Source organism: Antedon mediterranea, chromosome 8 (assembly GCF_964355755.1).
Source record: "Antedon mediterranea chromosome 8, ecAntMedi1.1, whole genome shotgun sequence".
NCBI classification, from domain to species: domain Eukaryota; kingdom Metazoa; phylum Echinodermata; class Crinoidea; order Comatulida; family Antedonidae; genus Antedon; species Antedon mediterranea.
The window spans coordinates 4797296-4818237 of NC_092677.1; the positions used below are offsets into that span (position 1 = coordinate 4797296).

General features: G+C 29.8%; 1 long non-coding RNA gene across 1 annotated transcript; it reads right to left on the reverse strand.

The window, feature by feature from the left end:
- Positions 1–17324: 17324 nt before the first annotated feature.
- Positions 17325–20337, reverse strand: LOC140056379 (uncharacterized). Its single transcript, XR_011846749.1, has 3 exons — positions 20238–20337; positions 19583–19719; positions 17325–18028 (listed from the first exon to the last, which is right to left on the reverse strand). It is a non-coding gene; the product is annotated as an uncharacterized lncRNA (long non-coding RNA).
- Between the last annotated feature and the right edge of the window lie 605 nt (positions 20338–20942).

Below are 20942 nucleotides of genomic sequence, written 5' to 3' on the forward strand. Positions count from 1 at the left end.
AATTATTTCGTTCTCTCGCGAATTAGTAATTCGAATTCCAATGAAATAATATTTCGAGAGAACGAAAATAGGTAGGCCCTATGCCTATATGATTTAGTGATATTCATTCCCTAGAAATAATAATACAGTACCGGTAGGCTATATATTTTTTCAAGTTGTCGATTTACTTCAAATTGACAACAGGTTGTATATACTCAATCAAAAACAAACAATTTAATTTGATTAGACTATATGTCTCCAGATATAATAATAGTAATATTTATTTCAATCGACTTGATATTTTGCGATTCAAGTTGGTATTCTAAGGAATTATAATTACCCTAACGGGAGTTGGTGACCGTCCAGTGCCCTAGTTTTTACGGGGTTAATATGATGTCGATGGTCCTACTTTTTTATCGATGAAAGCTGCCCGGGTGGTTGCAGCCATTTTCAACAGCTGGTATTACACTATTCAATGCTGAAAATTGTCCAGTGGACACTTTCAAACACCGGACACATTTAAATCTTACACCGGCTTTACTGACAATCGTTTTGAGTCACCATTGCCAGATGAATCTTTTACGATTGTATTTGTGGGGAGGTCCAACCACAATGCAGTTCTCTTGATGCATGTTCTCCAAACACAAGTGGCCTAGACTGAGAAAACTTTCGTTGACAAATTTCTCAATTATAAATTATTATTGTTTAGTATATAAATCTTGTTATTTTCAGTCTCTTGCAGGCCTGTTTTTGTTTGTAGTATTGTTGGATAATACTAAAAACAGTAAGTTTAATTGTATGGTCTAACTTATAACTTGCTTCATTTACCAGTACTAATTGATCACATTTGAATCTTGATACCTGGGTACCAATTTAGAAATAATTAGGTCAGTTGAATTATACACTTTTAGTTAACAAAAAGAGGCCATGTTGTAAATGTATGTATCAGACTGTTTTTTTGTTTGATATCCATAACAAATCCAATACACTATCTAAAACTGTTCTTTGGTGTTATTTCATTTTAAGCATGTGGTCAATTGGAGACGAAATTTAACCAGACAGCTAAAGAATGTGATGCTGAAGTGGTGATAACTTGTGATTATTCACAATTTACTACTACTAAACTTGATAGAATACAATGGGATGAACTAAATGAAGATGGAGTGGTTATTACTCATGGTTTTGTTAATGATGATAAAATAGAAAATGGGCGTTTCAAATTAACCGTTACACCTGGGAAAGCCGACTTGGTGATGTCACAGCCAATGAGAAATGATTCTAAACGAACGTTCCAGTGTGAGATACAAACAACAAATGGTGATATTAAAAGACTCAATCCATCTATGCTAACTATTTTTTGTAAGTAACAAACAAAATGTTTTATTTTGATATTTTTAATTTAAATAGTCAAACATTTTGATAAATACACTGTACATTACTGTTTTGAGACTGATATTGTTTTCTCAGACTTGGATCAACCACTTCTTGATACCTCAGCAAGCACTGTCTATGAAGGTCAATCAGTGACCTTTACCTGTAGTATACCTGATGGTGATCCTATTCCTCACATTACTTGGTATCAAGATGGACAGACAGTCAACACCATCAACCCTTCTAGATATGATATTGAAAATAACAGTACAGAGTCAGTTCTTAAGATTAAATCAGCAACTGAAGAAGATGGTGGGAGATATACATGTAAAGCAGAAAGTGATCAGTTTAAAGGAGATGATGCTAAAACAAGTGTTGGAATACAGTTGATTGTAATTGGATATTGTATGTACACATTGAATTTTGAATTTATAAGTTTATAATACATACATTTTTACTCGGGGTACCCGAGTCTAGTACTTACTCATTTTCTCCTTCTCTTCCTCCATCTGGACACTATTGAGTAAAAAGTGCGATTTTTAAAGTACTACTCCTCCCTTATTCGTTATAGTATTGAGCTGGGATTTGGCATGAACATACTACAGGGACATGTCCTCAAAGCTATAGAGCCGGATTTTTAATTTTTTGTTAATTAATTTGTTTAATTAAGAAGCCACAATGTGTGACACATACCACAGCGTTATGTAGTTATATGGTTATATGCGGATTCTTGGCGTAGTGGTTATCACGTTTGCTTAACACGCAGAAGGTACATGGTTCGAGCCCGGACGAAACCTTTTTTTTTTTAATTTATGGTGAAAAGTACTGTATACGCAATATGATAATTATACAGAGTATATCTTATTTTTATTATTTTTTAAAATACTTATTTTGTGTAATCGGTAATTATCACTTTTACACATGTTTATTTTGCTTTGTGCTTATTACCATTTATTTGTAATTTAAATGGATTAAAAAACTTTCTGTAACCCACATTTTTAATGTAAGAGGTTTCGTAGTGTAGTGGTTGTCAAGTCTGCTTAACACGCAGAAGGTCCCGGTTCGAGCCCTGGCGAAACCTATTTTCTTTACTTTCTATCTGTATACGTCTGTATACAGCTTCTTTCGCTGTACCCCGAGTATTGCACATTCGTGCTTGTTTATACAATGAATAATTACAGAATAACAGATAAGAAATTAAAAATACACATTTCCAAGTTTTTAAAATATAAATGGTAATTTTAATTTTTTTTTAAAAGCGAGTAATTGACATCTTTTTAATAATGCTAATGATAAAATAAAATTGCTACAGAAACTAGTTTATGGCAACAATGTTAATGTTCTCTTTTGTTGTTTTGTGTCGACACTGTAAATGTTAAATTGTTTAAATTGACAATTTCAGTACAGAGAAACAAACCTATTAATGTTCGCTTTCTTTTAGATATCACTGTTACTTTTACATCTGAAGATGGTATTGCAACATGTACAGCAGAGGGCCATCCCAAGCCATCATCAGTATTGATATTACAAGATGGAGAAGTGGTTAAGGAAGGAAATAACACAGCAACTATACAAATTAATGATGAGATATGTCAATCAAATCTTACATGTTATGCAGAGAATGGAAAACTCAATGAAACAGCAACAATGGAGAAGTGTAATACAGGTAAATAAACCATTTTAAGGTAATATATTTAATGTTCTGCAAAAGAGGAAGCAAGACAGCAGACAGGTCTCAAGTGTGGTCCGTTTGTACAGTTCAATTAATACTGAAGTTATACTACAATATACCCAACAGTATACTACAAAATCATGAATTGTGTTTATAATGTTCATTTTTTTTTTTTAAAGACACATTTTTACATTGTGGATGAATGGAAGTAGTGCAAGATATGTTTTGTATACTATCAATTAGTTTATTTTATGTTACTAATAACAAGCACTATTTTTATGAACGTTATGCTTATTTATGCAACATTTTGTTTCTTTGCATGTACAGTACCTACTCATTGAGTTTTATTAATGCATAGCACTCCCCACTATATTATTAACAACACAAACATAATAATACTGCTTATTTTTATCCATGATCTCTGCTACAGTAATGATGTGGATTGTTTTATCAATTTTGTTGTGAATAAAATATTACTTAGCTTCCATTAATTTGTATTGTATAGTAGATTGTATGAGTTAAATTGTTTATTAATGATTTAATTTCAAAGAAATGTTTCTTTTCTATGAATTCCATAATATGTTGATATTAATAATTATGTTTTATTGTTTTTCAGATTTAAAATCATTCTACATCATTCTGATTTTTGTGATAGTTGGTTTGTTCCTATGGTTACTGCTCCTTGTTTGTAAGTATTTTGATCTTTAATGCTTCATTAAAATATTAACATACAAATAATTATAATCAATAAGCTATTGTTACTCTCTGTGTTTTTTATGTTATAGCGATCATTTTAAAAGTATTGCGAAGTCTGTTACAATTACAGTATTTTGATGCAGATGGTATATTTTTTTTGCCTAATTTTAACAATGTTTAATGAATATTCTTTTTGATTTTCATTTAAACAAGTTTTAAAAATAAAAGAATTAATGTATAAGGATAATACTGAAAATGTCATCCATGTAAAATAAGTTTATAAATAAATAATAAATAAATATAATAACTGGTTATACAATGTATAATAATAATAGTATTGTTTATTTATAAAGTTTTTTATGTTCAATGATTTTTCTTAATATAAGTATGTATATTTCAGATTGTATGTATTACAAGAATGTTGAGTGGAGCAATACAGATATTGATACAATGACAGTTGAAGGTGGTGAACCAGTTGAGATGAGTTGGAAATATCGTCCAAGTATTGCAAGGTTCAAGACTTTTGAAATAAAGAAAGAAGACAAAGTGATTGGTTCAAATCAAAAGCAATTCAGTAGTTGTAAAACAGTCTGTCAGTTTGTCTGTTATTGCTGTCTTTACTTTTGTGGATTTTGTTGTATTGAATACTGTAACAAATCGGGTAAGTTGTAATTATTTTTTATGAACAGTTCTGTAGTCTGTTTGTATTTGATTAATATTTATTGGTCTCATTTAGTCAATAAAAATACACAATAATTTAAATGTGGTCAAAAAAACATGTTTTGGTCACACACACAAATAATAGAGGATAACCATAACATCCCGAAAGCTTGTTTTCAAGGGATCTCAATATACATTATTTATGTTATTTTCTTTTCAATGCTATGTGTATTTTCAAATACAGATTGCACTTTTTTACTTCATAGTGTGAATTTTACATGAAGAATACAGCATTGTATGTCAGTCAATGCCTCAAATGTTAAATTTAATACCAATTTGTGTTCATTACAATGTTTTTCTTGTTTTATTTAAACAGTTGTTTACAATGATATAGATAAAAAGAAACATGAAAGCTGCGGGTGAGTTTATTACAAACGTTATCCTTTTGTATTACATGATAAATATTGTTGAACATGCATGGTTAAAAATTGCTATTAAGGTAGTGGTGTTACAAATGGTAGTATCTTAGCAATACTTTGAATAGTGTAATAGTTTTTATTGTGTTAACAGAAATGGTAATACAACTGGTGAAGAGTATCAATTAATGATGGTGAATGAAAGAGAAGTTCCTGATGGTGCAGATGGTCCTGTTGTAACTAAATCAAGTTCATCTACTAACCAGGCTGAAGCAACTGAAGCTGTAGCTGCACAAGAATTCAAGGTTTTCTATGAACAATTTCTTGTTTCTTTTATTAGTTTTTCTGATTTAAATCACAAAAGACAAAAGAAGAAAACCTCAATTTTAAACGAGACCCAATCAATTTTCTTTCAGTTGGGTTTTTCATAGATTTCATTGATTTAGAACATTATTTTAAATCAATGAAAGCTATATAATCAGCGAGCATGGAAACTGGACAATTTATTTTTTTAAAGCATTTCATTGTACTCTACATAACACGATTTATGTTTTGAGACATGAATTATTCTTCACTAAAATCATATATACACTTTCAATCAACAGATTACACTACAACTTTTAAAATGTAAAACTAAACAGTTCTAAGTGGTATATATATACCTATACATATTAAATGTGTTGGTAAGGAAACCCAACATTGTACTTATACAATCAGTTATAGTTATAGATTTAAAGGTAAATTCTAATCAATCAACTGTATCTAATAATGAACCTTTCAAAGTATTTTGTTATATAATAGTTTTTTTTAGTAATAATGTAGAGTATATATTATTTGAATCATTCTTTAATATTCTTTGACTTTTTTCAAAGACAAGCTCTGGTGATGTTGAAGAGAGTCAACTTTTATCAGAACAAAAAACATCTAAAGACAAAGGTAAACGTTTCCATTCTTTTAATAATTTATTAATTATTGCATTTAAACCTCTTATCACCAGTCAATCAATCGATCAATTAATCAATAAACAGTTTATGTATTGTGAAATAATATGAAACAAAAAAAAACCCAATATATTATTATCACAAAACTATTATTAAACATACAATAGCAATACGACAAATATAATGTGTTATTATATGGCCATATTATTTACTTTCATTGTTTATGTAAAATTTAGATAAACCAACCTGTTTTATTTATTGTACTGAAAACAAAAGTTCCACAATTAATATTTAACATTTTTAATTTAGTGTTTGTATTAATGTTAATATCCAACAAAAATGTAAAATTACATGAAACAAGCAAGTGCAGTTTTATTCTGAGGTTCTCTTGAACTATTTTCCATTGAGCAATTTATTATATTATTAGATGTATTTTTATTATTAGAAGTAGGCCTAATTATATTATTCTTGGTTTAATTAAGGAGGACACTTCAGCATCATTCACACAGTAAGAATTTGTCTTTATTTTAATTGCTTTAAAAATACAATTACATGGAAAAATGTTGTAACTTGTACTTTTCTACTACAGTTTAACAATTAATAAATGACAAATAAAATCTTTGAATCAATGAGATATCATCAGAATTGGATATATTAAATAAAATAAATTAAATTATAAAATCAATTATTTTATAATTAATCTTTATCTTGAATAAAGCTCCGTGGGCTAATTATATAAAATATTTAGTTACAAGATGTCATGTGTTACGGAAGATCCTGTTATTTACGCTAAAGTTAATAAGCGAGGCAGAAAATCTATTGGTGATATCATTTATTTATACAATTTTCATAACACCTAAATGCTTTAATTTACTAACTAAAATAGTATGCGTTACGCCCGCCATAACTTATGGAAGAATAAGATTATGTTTAATTGTTATTTTTAAAATCTTACCATTGTGATTTTTTTTTTGTGATACAAGTTTGTTATGGGATAAAACGAAAGATGGTAAAGTACTTGAGTACTTGACCTAGTATAAACCGATAGAACCTGGCTACGAAACCTAATTAAAATTAGTGGATGGGAATTGTACTCAGATTGCATTTACAATTCTTGTGTCAATGTAGTGAAAATGGTGTGAGGTTATTTTGTATTATACAACTTCAAATATGGATATATATTTTGTTTAATTCAATTGAGTTCCCTTACCAAACGCCAAATTAATTATGTAAAATAGGAAGAACACCAGCAATAAAACTGTTTTAATTTAGCATTTATGCTATACCTTTCTTAAAAATTATTTTACATTGCATTTTTAAAGTAAAGCTTGTGTTAAAATAAATTAATTTTATGTCATTAGTTCCTCTCACCTTTTATTTATTTTTATTGAAACTATGTTGGACGCAACCAAGAATTAATTATCATTTATTTCTCAGAAATGCATGCTTTATCTGTTAACGATACAACGTTTTAGTATATTTATTTGTTTATTACATACTGTACATTTTAGTTTAAATCTGTTTAGTTTAATTTACATGTGTTTTTAAATAACACTTTTGTAATTAATTATCTATGTAGTACTGTAGTATAGATAATTCTAAATTATGTTTTATTTAAGTTTATTTTATTGTTTTTATTTTTACAAAAAACCCTCTTTTTTGTTTAAAGTGCATAATTAAAAAGCAACATATTTTGTTTCTTTTAAAATGAATGTAAACATAGAAAATATAAACCTGCTTTAAAATGCATTTACATGTCATATTCTCGGATGTAAACATGTCATATTCTCAGATGTAAACATGTCATATTCTCGGATGTAAACATGTCATATTCTCAGATGTAAACATGTCATATTCTCAGATGTAAACATGTCATATTCTCAGATGTAAACATGTCATATTCTCAGATGTAAACATGTCATATTCTCAGATGTAAACATGTCATATTCTCAGATGTAAACATGTCATATTCTCAGATGTAAACGTCGCATATTCCCAGATGTAAACATCTCATAAGTAATTATAAACCTTCCCATATTAATGATGATATATATTATTTAATAATAATTTGTAATAGTTTAATTTATTGGTTTTTTTTATTGTACTATAGAAACGTCAGAAATTAAACATAAAGAAGATAAAAGAAAGGTATTTTTAAGTTAAGGAAAACCTGTTAATTAAACCTGAAAGAATATATTTATGGAAGTTTAACAAAGAAGGAAGCGCCAATTGGGGCTTTTTTCAGAGGATGGAATTTTGTTTTAATTGCAATTAGAGTTGAATGAATGTTTTTTTTCGAATATTTTTTGGTAACAAGTATTGATTAGATTATGATTATTATTAGAAAGTGATTCAATATGCAGATCTTGATTTACAAGCCAGTACCTCAGAAAAGATTATAAGCAATGACAGAAAAACACCATAGGCCTATATTGAATTATCCAAGGGAAGGCTGATCAAGAAAGGTATAATCTATATCATTACTCAAAATTACTTTATTGTTTTGAAAAGGTTGATATTTTGGGTTAGTTTCAATTTTTCAGAACATCCAAAGCTATTTTAAATGAATTAACCCAACCCAATATCTTTGATTGCAATTGCTTTTCCATAATGTTTATTCTTTTTAATTGATTGTTTTTATGGTACAATAGGAACATCAGTGGTTAAACTTAAAGAAGATAGATACAAGGTATTTCTAATGTTTAGACAATGCTGTTAGCAAATATCAAATGAGCTTTAGCAAAATATGCTGTAGAAAATACATAAATTTATTTATAAAAAATGAATTACAAACCCCTTATGAAACTGATATATTAAAGTTTTTCTTAAGTTGTTTATTTATTGAATTGCTTTATTTCTGGTTCAATAATGTTATCAACTGTTTAGCTTTTTTATTCTGTTATTTAAGAATATGTATTAATATATTGATGAGTTTTTGATAATTTATAGAATAAAGAGATTCAATATGCAGATCTTGATTTAAAAGCCAGTTCTTCAGGAAAGATTATACATAATGAACAACAAACACAATATATGGAAGTATCGAAGGGAAGGCTTGTAAAGAAAGGTAATACAGGTAGGGAAGGCTTGTAAAGAAAGGAATGGTGTATTACATTTTTTTTTAAATAAATGTTTTTGAAATATAATATCAAATCAGGTCCTCCTGTTATTCACATCATTTCTTAAAGTAATTTGTTTAGATATATGTATAATTATTTTGAATTTTACTATTCGTCGTCCTAGGTAATTTGTAAAGTAGAAACACTTTCTAGTATTTACGAAAAACTATGCAACTGTACTATACATAACTAAATCTTGCAAAATCAAAGAGTAATAGTGAGTAATTTAAAATATGACCCGAAAGGCTATTTTTGTCAGTTCAGTTTAAAATATATATTATTCATTGATTCATAATAGTATATTTTAAATTAAAAATACATAAAAAAGACAAATAAAGGGGCGAAACGATGAAAACGAAACAAAAGCAAGGCAGGTCAGACATACAAGGGAAATGGATAACAGTCAAAAAAGAGAAATATAAATATAAATTATTGTAATTCTTATTCTTTATTACATATATGGAATTTTTATTGTTATTATGTGTTATTATTGTGTTGTATGAAATAGTACTTAACTGTTCTATCTATTCGAATTTATTGGTTGATTGATTGATTGATTCAAATATGCAAGACAATTTAGTACTTATACTATGATTATAGCAAATCAAGATAAAATTTGACTATCAAATGTCAAATCACTATTAAATAATGCATAACTTTTTTCATAAAGCTAATTGTCAGTAATTAGCAAAGGAATTCTCAAACTTGCACCATACAAAAATTACAGTTAATCAATGAAATAGGATCTGTCCACATCTAACCATAACATTTTAAAAGATGAATGCATTTTTTATTTATTGTTCTAGCAACAGACTCATATGAAAGGTAATGTTATTTGATTTTGTTAATAGTGCAGCAAATTTTATTTTGTTTAGATTGTTTAATTTTTGTTTTTCTGAAAGAGCCTTAAAAGAATTTAAGCAAAATTACACATACATTTTATGTAACTAAAGCTAGTTTTAGGCAAAGTTCATTTCATCTTTACAAACACGAAACTTTACATGTTCGCATCAAATCTCTATTTTCTGTACTATTATGTGAGACCAGTACAACAAAGATATATAGCCTATAACTCGAAGCTTGTAAAATTGAGGGATCCACTACATCACAAAAATGATTTGACTGCATTTTATCATCACCATCTTTACCATGTATGTATTCTATCCGATGTCTTCATAAGTTAATGTTAATAATCTTTGCTGTTCTAAATTTGGTATACTATTCATTATTACACTACTATAATCATCATCATTTTCAATATATTAATCAATTAAATGATAATAATATCGAAATTTAGTCACCATTATTTTCTATATATTAATTATAACAAGTAAATGATAATTATTATTGAAATTTAGTCATCATACAACTGATTCTATCATAAGTAATTGTACCCCAAATCGTTTTTCCTCCCAATGAAAGTTTTGTTCAAAGATTTTATTACACTTTCTACACAGACAATAACATGGGCTTTGTGTGTTTTTCCATTTGGCTTAACGCTTTATTATATATGATATATTGTGGTATTTAACTTAGTTGGGTACATTTCATTTATTTATTTAAAACACAATTAATCTCTGCTATTCGTTAAATATTATTTTGTGAAAAATTACATTGGATAACGTTACATCATTCCTGTCATTCATGCCATATACAGTTTATCTTATGATCCTCAACAACTACCGTAAAACCTCGAAAAGAAGCCTATGGGGTTAAACCTCGAAAGAATCCCATCTCGAAAAGAAGCCCCCTCTACAGTTTGCAAAAGTACTCTCGAAAAGAAGCCCATCTCGAAAAGAAGCCCACCCAAGAGCACTAAAAAAAGAAGCCCACAGGCTCCTTTTCGAGGTTTACGGTATTGATTTTAGCCTGCTATATTATTTTTTCATAACGTCTTGGTAGATAATTGAATTAAACAACGTTCTATTTAGAGGAAATATTACCTAATAATATTTATACCATTTCTACTTTATACATTATTAGTTGTGTGTGTAGCATGTAAACATAGCTTAGATGTTTTCATAGAAGATAATTTCATTCGGTAAAGCCCTTTGCAAATACAGTATGTTTTAAACATTACATTAAGGTATAATAAAAGATCATGGAGAGTTTTAAAATTTATAAGAACTTAGCAACTTTTTTTTTGTAGATCAGAAGCTCCTTACTCAAGTAAGTAATAAACATCATATTTTCATCCAATATGACATTTATAAACACCTATATTTAGCTAATGTATATCTATGTCGGAAAAGGTAAAGTAATTTATTTGCTGAAGTATTGGTTATGTATACCGGTACTCTTGGATATTAAAGTATTTATACATAGTAGTACAAATAGGTTCTTTAAAGTGCACATGAGCTATGTGTACACTCTCCCTACGGTTTATAGTCCTTATCCGAGAAAACTCGTTCTACGGATCCACTGTCTTAACCGCTCGGCCACGACTCACTCTCACTCACACTCACTTTAGGCCATGCTTTTAAATTGAGATATTTTCTTTTAAGTGTTTACAAATGGTAGAGGAATCATCAAATTAACACTTTCACATCCTAAGAAATCCGATTCGGCTAGGTACAACTGCAACACAGAGGGCAGTAGACAGCATCATCCAGGTGTCGCCAATTTATCTGTTTGTTGTGAGTTTTATTGATTTGAGTCAATCTGTAATTAAACACAAAAACAATATGTTGTGTTTAGCTATCCTAGCCTAAAACTAGTTTAGTAACCAAGATTCTTTCATATACAAAATAAAAATGTGTAAACAGCAAATTCCATTGCATACTATATATTTGTATCTGTAATTTTATCTTTAAAGGGATTAAGATTGTAAATCAAAAGTACTCAACAGAAAAAGGTGCTGATAATTTTGAAATGAAGTGCGTATATGGACCAGCAGATATGCCATTAACAGGTTACAAGTGGAAGAAGATTAAGAAAGATGGCACAACAGAGATTGAGGATTGTTCTAAAGATTCTAGATTTGAAGTAACAAGTTACCAAAATTGCATTCTGTCTTTGAAGATAAAGAAAGTTGAACTTGATGATGTTGGCAAGTATCAATGTGAAGTGAAGCCAGTTGATGGAGAAAAGAAGCTGGAAGATACTACACAGCTAATAGTTAAGAAAGGTAATTGTTTTGTAATTTACTTGCAACAAAATTGCAAATACTGTATTAGAAACTAACTTTTTTGGGAATAATAAATAAATAATAGTATCATTAACCATAATTCTGTCCTACTGTACTTTTAATAACTGCGATACATTTCATAAATAACACTACACGTAATAATGACTATTTATTAGGTTATATGCATGATTATCATGCATATAACCTCTTGATTCTGTCACAATCTTTATTTATTTATTTATTCTTTCCTTGGCACTATTTTGTCCGTCAATATCTTGATATCAGTTTCATCTAGCTAAGTCATTTTTTCAGAGTATATTCCTTATGGCCAGGAATCGATGTGGTTATGTTTTCACGGTGCGCAATCATAAATTACGCGGTCTACGTGCGATTTAATGAAATCACGTTTGTAATCATATCGTCACAAGCATGAATCACTTTTAAACAAAATTTGGTACTCATATATTTCGGGTCATATTTCATCATATGGCAATATAATTACGTGCGTAGCGCATATAACGCATGCGTACGTGCGCTTAAAAGTTTTTAAATTGTCAAAATTTATTTTCGCTGAAATTAGTGTACGTTTCAGGCAATTTTAGGCGTTTAAAAAATTGCCATGAGTGCGCAGAATTTTGCACGCGCACTGTGCGTTAAATGTTAATGCACACTCTTTTTGTCCGATTTCTGTTTTACAACATTTCTTTAATAATATCATGATATATGATTCATTTTTCAACTCGAAATTGCGTTATACACTTTGTATTCTATTTATAATTTATCAAGAATAGAAAATATTATCTTACATGAATTGAATAATACTTATAAAAAAATGGATGAATGAAATAATCTATATTTGTAATAAGCACTTCTTCAGTTGAATAAAATTGTTTATTAAATGTAAAAACCATGTTGTAAAGTATTGTTAGTAATTCTGAACAATAATATTGTAACATTTTATATTTATGTTTTACGTAATTTGTTTTCTGTTAATATTTTTTACAGCTCCTGTCTTGACGATGAGAAATAGTGTGTATTTATCTGTTGCAGGAAAAACTGCGAAAATTCATTTTAATTTGTTAGGCTTAAAACAAGAAATTAATCAATTTATTTTTTGGAAACTTGAATCCAATGAATGGAAGAAAATTGCCGATAGTTTTACAGATTGTGGCAGATTTGAAGTTCAATATGATAATAAAAACCAGACTGGTTTTCTCGAAATATCTAAAGTTAAAACTTCTGATGCTGGTGAATACCGTTGCCAATATATGCCTGAAGAAAATGAGAATTTAATTTATTCAGCAATAAGCCAACTACAAGTTTGTAAAACGTGTAAGTATACTACAAATTGTATTTTTGCCATGTTTATATTATATAGGACAGTTTAAATAAAATATTAAAATGCTGGAATGAAAACTATAAGTTAGTGAAAGAAATAAATTAGATTTTTTTTAAATTTTGTTTTTTATCGTGTTTTGTTAGTACTTTACACATCATTAGTGCACACAAATCACACTTTACAACACAGAATTTGATCTAAATTGTTTTCATACTTTTAGATATGACACATCTGAAAACAGGATTCTTGCGTGTGCAATGTAAGTAGATCTTTTGACTCCTATATTGTTTCTATGAAAAATAAATTTGTGATAATTAACTGTTTAAGAGCATACTTTATTACAGACTATTAAGCTATTATCTCCTAAAAAAATTATTTTAAAATTTGTCACAATAATATTAGATAGGACGCATAGTAACATATACATTAAAGCTTGTCTACGACAATTGAATAATTGTACCAACAGCGTCGCCGTAGGCCTACTCAAGCTATAGGCATTTCAGTCGATCAATTTATACCGTCAACCGTTAACGGTATCATTGTGAACGGTTTAGTTGACTGTTACTTTTATATTTTACGCAACTCGCGTATATTCTATGATTCAAATATGACGATTTTTTTAAAATGATAAATAAGTCTGTCTGATATTGTTTGAGTAATAACATAATGAAAATTGTAGAAAATTTGATAACGGATACGCAATATGCACTCTGTTGAATGTGATGAACTGTGATGAAAGTGATAATCCAATTTTTAAATTTCAGATTGCCATATAACATAACAGGCTGGTCAAAATGTTACTTTAAAGCGTATCTAAAGTTCATTAGCTTTATTATAAGTTTTAAAAAGTATAGGGGTCATCAACCATCCTTAATAGCTATAATCATTTCAAAATTGGCATATTTTATACAAATTTGCATTAAATTACAAATTTTCAAGTGCACGATTTTTAGAGTTTGACGTCGACGTGAGATATATAATAATTTTTGCGTTTGTATTAAATAAAACAAGCATAAGCAAGTTATGGTATCTAGCCTATTCATTTTTATTTTTCTAATGTAGGTGAGGTGTTTTCTACAGCTGATGGTAGTGAAACAGGTAACACATACAGGTAAATTGTGTTATTACCATTTTAACAATTCAGTAATATACTAATGATGTGGAAAATCAAAGGAAACTAATCTGTACACCTAAAAAACTCTAGGTCTAGCTGCATTAATTAATGTATTTTTCACAATAAATGTCCTAATCCTTTGAAAGTGCACATGATGGGTTAAATAGTAGGTCTCGGCCACGGCAAATGTGAATTTAAAATAATTAATATGAATTTCAAAACATGGCAGCATTTTTAATATGGTACAGAACAGCAAATTTAAAAAGCCACATGGCTGCCACAGGTTTTCAATTTGTCTTGCCTTTTCAATTTGTCCTCTTTGCCAACTCCAATGCATAATGTGAGTTTTGTCATGGTATTACACGATTATAATATAGTTTGGAGTACTGTATTAATTCAATATTAACTTGTAAGTGTTTACCATAACATGTGTTTACCTTAACATTATACCAGTAGGTTTTATAGGTTTTCATATTCATAGAAACTATTGAAAACATTTTTATAGTTTCTATTTATCTCATTTTTGTATATTTTTTCAATAAGTATAAAAATGTTCCTTTGTTGTTTTTTAAGATATCCTGCTGTAGTCTTTATAAATTCCCATTTTCTTGTCTTTTGTGAGAAAAACGACTCAGATATAATAATGAGGAGAGGAAAGATGAACAGTAACGGTTTGATTGAATGGGAAAATCCAAAAGTGATTTTACAAGAAAATGGTACAAGGTATTAATTTATATAATGAGAACATTATTGATGTATGAGTAATAACAATTCTCATTTCAAATTGTACTTGTTAAAGTGTTCCTGATGTGTCTACCATTGTTGGTGCCAAAAATGTTTTTGAAACTTGTTCTTCACATGATTAAAACATGTCAATAATTTGTTCTTTATTTATTTTTTTACAGATTTCAGAACCTGGTGCCAATTGTGACAGATGTGAAAATGGGAAAGGTGATTCTCATGTGTGTTAGACAAAATAACAAGACAAAAGAGAGGAAGATAATAAAGATGAGAACAGATGATAAGGGAGACAATTGGAAAGGACCAAGTGATGTACAACTTGATTTGAAAGACATTCCAGTAGATAGTTTAAGTAAGTAGATTTTGATTTGTATTTGTAATGAGAGTATGGGTGGCGCATTTGGTTAAAACATTTGTACTCCAATCTTTATTTCTTTTTTAAAAATAGCACTGATGAATATTTTGTGACTATACTTAAAAATGCTGGATTTGTGTAAATTTACATTTTTCAAGGAGGCATTTTTTGGTTGATTACATTTTATAGATGTCACTAGCGAGAAGAAGTATTATATAGGATATCTTTTTTCAGGGTTATTTTATTTATTATTATGCTATCGCTCTCTATAGAGTGATAGCCTATTGTAATTGTCAAAAATTTCATTTTTTCTGCTAATTTTTTGTGTCTCGCAGATCTCTAAAACGGCGAAAGCTGTTCAGCTGTAACTCGGCCAGTAGGTGCACGTATATATGTAGTTGTGCACCTGACTTTGGCTTAATGAAAATATGGCCGCGTAGCGTAACTACGATTTTCTGAAATTCTTAAATTGACTATAACTTAAAAACTAACAGCCTTTTTTAAATGAAACTTGGACACACGTAAGCTTCATGTCAAGGGTCATATCATCAGCAAAATTTTGAAGATTAGGTTTTTTTCGCGTACACGCGCTTTGAAAGTTAAAAATGCTCTCTACACGTTTCAGGACATTTTAAGCATTTCTACGGTGGCCTATAAGTGTCACAGCAACTTTCAAAAAATATCACGGCAATTTTTTCAAAAAAAGCCACGGCAATTTGAAAAAAGCCACGGCAAATTAAAAATAAAACATCGCGGCAAATTAAAAATAAAACATCGCGGCAATTTAACAAAAATACCACGGCAACTTAAAAATGAAACACCACGGCAAATTAGTATTGAAACACTACGGCAAATTAATAATGAAACACCACGGCAAATTACAGAATGCCACGGCGGAAGTGAGTTACCACGGCGGAAGTGAAACCTTTGGAATCTTCGATTTTTTCTGAGGTAAGTCATTATTTGTGCATTGATGTAAATATTATTATTATTATTATTACTTGTATAGCGCACATGTATACAACATTAATTATAATCAGCGTCGCTTCACATCAATTAGTATCGTAAATATTATATTATATTAATATATTTAACTGCAGCAGTTTACGTCTTTATTGCACTCTTCTTGAACTTTCTAGGCCGGGCTAGACCATAGGCCTTCCCAGTGGGCAAAAATTGGTTGAATTAACGTTAATTCAACGTTATCTGCAAACGTTGAAATAACGTTGAAAAAGTGGTTGAAAATGAAAGTTTGCCTCAACGTAAATGTCAACGTTGAATCAACATAGAAATTATCAACGTTGAAACAACGTTAAAATAAGTAACGTTGAAATAACGTTGAAAAAATGGTTGAAAATGAAAGTTTGCCTCAACGTAAATGTCAACGTTGAATCAACATAGAAATTATCAACGTTGAAACAACGTTAAAATAAGTAACGTTGAAATAACGTTGAAAAAATGGTTGAAAATGAAAGTTTGCCTCAACTTAAATGTCAACGTTGAATCAACATAGAAATTATCAACGTTGAAACAACGTTAAAATAGGTAACGTTGAAATAACGTTGAAAAAATGGTTGAAAATGAAAGTTTGCCTCAACGTAAATGTCAACGTTGAATCAACATAGAAATTATCAACGTTGAAACAACGTTAAAATAGGTAACGTTGAAATAACGTTGAAAATGAAAGTTTGCCTCAACGTAAATGTCAACGTTGAATCAACATAGAAATTATCAACGTTGAAACAACGTTAAAATAAGTAACGTTGAAATAACGGTTGAAAATGAAAGTTTGCCTCAACAAAAATGTCAACGTTGATTCAACATAGATTATCAACGTTGAAACAACGTAAAAATGTCTACGTTGAAATTATCAATGTTGATTCAATGTTGAAATTATTAACGTTGAAACAACGTAATAATTAAGTTGAAATGAAAATTTGCATCAACGTAAATTTAAACATAGATTTAACGTTGAAATTTGATTTGTTGAATTACTATATCCAATTTGAATCAACGGTTTTAAAGTAGTTAGTAGTAAAGGTACTGTTACGTCGCAGAATCCATCAATAGAGACATTTTATAAATACTGTATATCTTACTAATCTTTAATTTCTATAAAAACATAAAATAACATTTAATCAGGTGTTATCAAATCATCAGGCAAAATCCAAGCAACAATCAAATAATGTACATCCTCACTGACAGTTCTCAGGTACCAATGTTAAGTATAAAAAATATACTAATAACCAGTTTGTAATATGTTTGCCAACTAACATGATTGAATAACTATAAATATTGGCTGATTACAGTAAAACACAATAAATACAACACACGTCACAGGTGCCTTGTGCTAATGTTGCAGAAGTCCAAATGATGGCAATAACACAATACTGTACTGTAATTGCATTGTTCCGATTAGTCAATAAACAGTTGCCTCGATTCCTGTGTTGACATTGTCCTATGCTTTCCAAAAGTGTGGCAATATTATTTTTCCAAACCTGAAACAAATTCAATCAAGTTACTGTAGTTTTAAACAAAAATAATACAAAAAAATTAATTGTTGAAAGATTTATTGTCCCCAAAAAATATGAACAATGAAGATTAATACAATCATACTTTGAATACCTTGCCATTTTGCAATTTTAACAATTTAGATATTCACTTGCCGTAGAAAATAAACAAAAACAATAAAGATTTCACTTAACAAAAATACAAAATAAACAGTACATTTAACCAAAAACCAATTGTTTGTTTAAATTGTCCCCCTTTTAAGGTACAAATGCATTTTTAAAAATCTAATTTTTGGTCAAAGTGAACAACTCTATAGTGACGGCATATTCAACAAAACATTTTTTAAAAAATTGTTCAGTTCAATTATATCTTTAACACATTGTTCAAAAATCATACTGTACATAAACAAAAATTCAATTCAGAACATCATTTCACACTTACACGTAAAATATGCAATCAATTCAATTTATGTAAATAATATTGCAACACTGTATTAATATTTACGCCGTGGTTAGGATTCCGGCACCGAAACTCCACTGCCCAGCGTTAGGGAATCCGACACGCTATTGCGCATGCCCAGAGCAAGGTAATCGGCGATTTTTGTCTACAACAGACCAAAGCGTGGTTCCCACTAGCGACGCAACACAAGGACGTAACGCAACGCAAGTAAATTGACCAATCACAAGCGATGGCTTATTCGCTTGTGATTGCTAACTGTCTATAACTTCGCTTGTCATTGGTTAAAACGCTTGCGTTGCGTTTATGTCCTTGCGTTACGTTCTAGTGGGAACCAAGCTTTACAGCGATGGATCATTTTAATAGCTGCGCCACGGCGAACTAGCCGGCCTACATGCCTACTACTAATACTAGTAGGCCTACCAGCTAGATGTGACCATTGGGCCTATTTATTTTGTAATTAAATTTGCTTCATTCATATATAAACTTTATATATTTATGAATTATAATAATTGCATGACTAGTTATATTTTTTATGATTTTTCAAGTACAAAATAAAAGATTTCATATAACGCATTTATACTGTACATATTAACATCATGCAATCGTATACAAGTTGATTTGTTGACAGCAGCCGCTGTGCGGATGTGAAAAAAAAAAACAGAACTGTTCGGGAGAAGTCGATGTCGCAACGCTACGCTATTCATTTTCGTACATTTCTTGAAATACGCAAGCTGATTCTTATCAATATCATAATAATTATTTTAACGCGTGGCGTAATTATTAATTCATGTATGGCCTAGGCCAAGTTTCATCCATCGCTCTCTCCCCCGCGCGCCGACTAACTAGGCCACAGCTAAGATATCTTTGGTTACACAGTACATCCCTAGTTAACACTCCGACTCTCGGGTAATGTGGTGCGCGGTCTGTGGCACTAGTGCAAGCTATAATTACTTCGCTCTGGGCATGCGCAATAGCGTGTCGGATTCCCTAACGATGGGAAGTTGAGTTGCGGTGCCGGAATCCTAACCACGGCGTAATATTTATTCAATTCAATATTAAAGTTAAGAACTATAAATACCAACCTTTTGTATATAAAAATATTGATCATCCATTAGATTTTTCTCGTTTGATTCACATAGAAAAGATTATAGGCCTACATGTACTTCATTATTTTGTACTCTAGCTAGGCATAGGCCAGGGCCTTAGCTAGGCCTACAATCTGAAATAAAGAAAGCGAGTAAGTTTAACAAATAGCCGTCCTAGGCTAGCAGCATGTGTTTGTATATTAACACTAATAATAGCATTAGCAGCTACTGTAGACAGTCTAGCAGAAAGCTAGCTAGGCCAACTAATTATATATTATAATGTTATATTTATGTATACTTTTGGATAAATAAATAAAGAAAGTATTGAACTAAAAGGTCTAATACATACCATTTTATAACCATAATAAGTACAGTACTGTAGTTATCCTTGGCAAGGCAAATGTTTGCCCTTGACATGCATAATACTAAATGCTTCCACTAGGCCTAGTGAGTGAATTCAGTTCATCAGTTTGGCAGCCTGCCTAGCCTCTAGGCCTAGCTAGGCCTAGCCTACCGGCCAGGCTATAATAGCCTAGCTATGCATGTGTGGCCTACTAGACTAGAGGCTAGCTATTGATAAGGCCAGGGTAAAATAGTCAAGCTCAACGCTTATAAATTAGTAGATTACAAATAAAAAAGATTGTTTTCCTACCTCAAAACATACTTATTTGACAATTTCAATGATGAGCCTTTTTTTTCTACACACCACTACCACTGTAGGCCTAGCCTACGTCGAAGTAACTGAAATTACTGACACCAGTTTCAAAATTTTATCAAAACGAAACTAAACCAATGACAAGCTCGTATCTTATGAAATTTGATCTTGCATGAAGGGATCATTCAATTTTCAACACAACTTCTAGAACATTTTTGTATTATACAGAGACAATAATATTTGCCAATCTAAAATTCCTAAATAACCAATAATCATTTGTTTTACAATAAAGGATGATAAAATAAACCGCCAACTGAAATCTAATGTTAATTTAACGTTGAAACATCAATGGCAACGCACTTAGTATTAAAAAATTTAAGTATTAAATAGAATTTATCTTTAATTTAACGTTTAATTAACATTGAAAAACAAAAATAATAATTGTTTGAAAAAACAACATAATTTCAAGAGTTTTTCAACGTTGAAAACATGTCATTTGAAAATGCCAACTGGATTTCAACGTTAAAATAACGTTGGAATAACATTGAAAAACAAAAATAATAATTGTTTGAAAAAAATTATTAGTTAGAAATACAATGTTATTTCAACGTTGGATCAACATTGATAAATTAACGTCAATTACTAGTTAGAAAGACAATGTTATTTCAACGTTGGAGCAACATTGATAAATTAACGTAAATT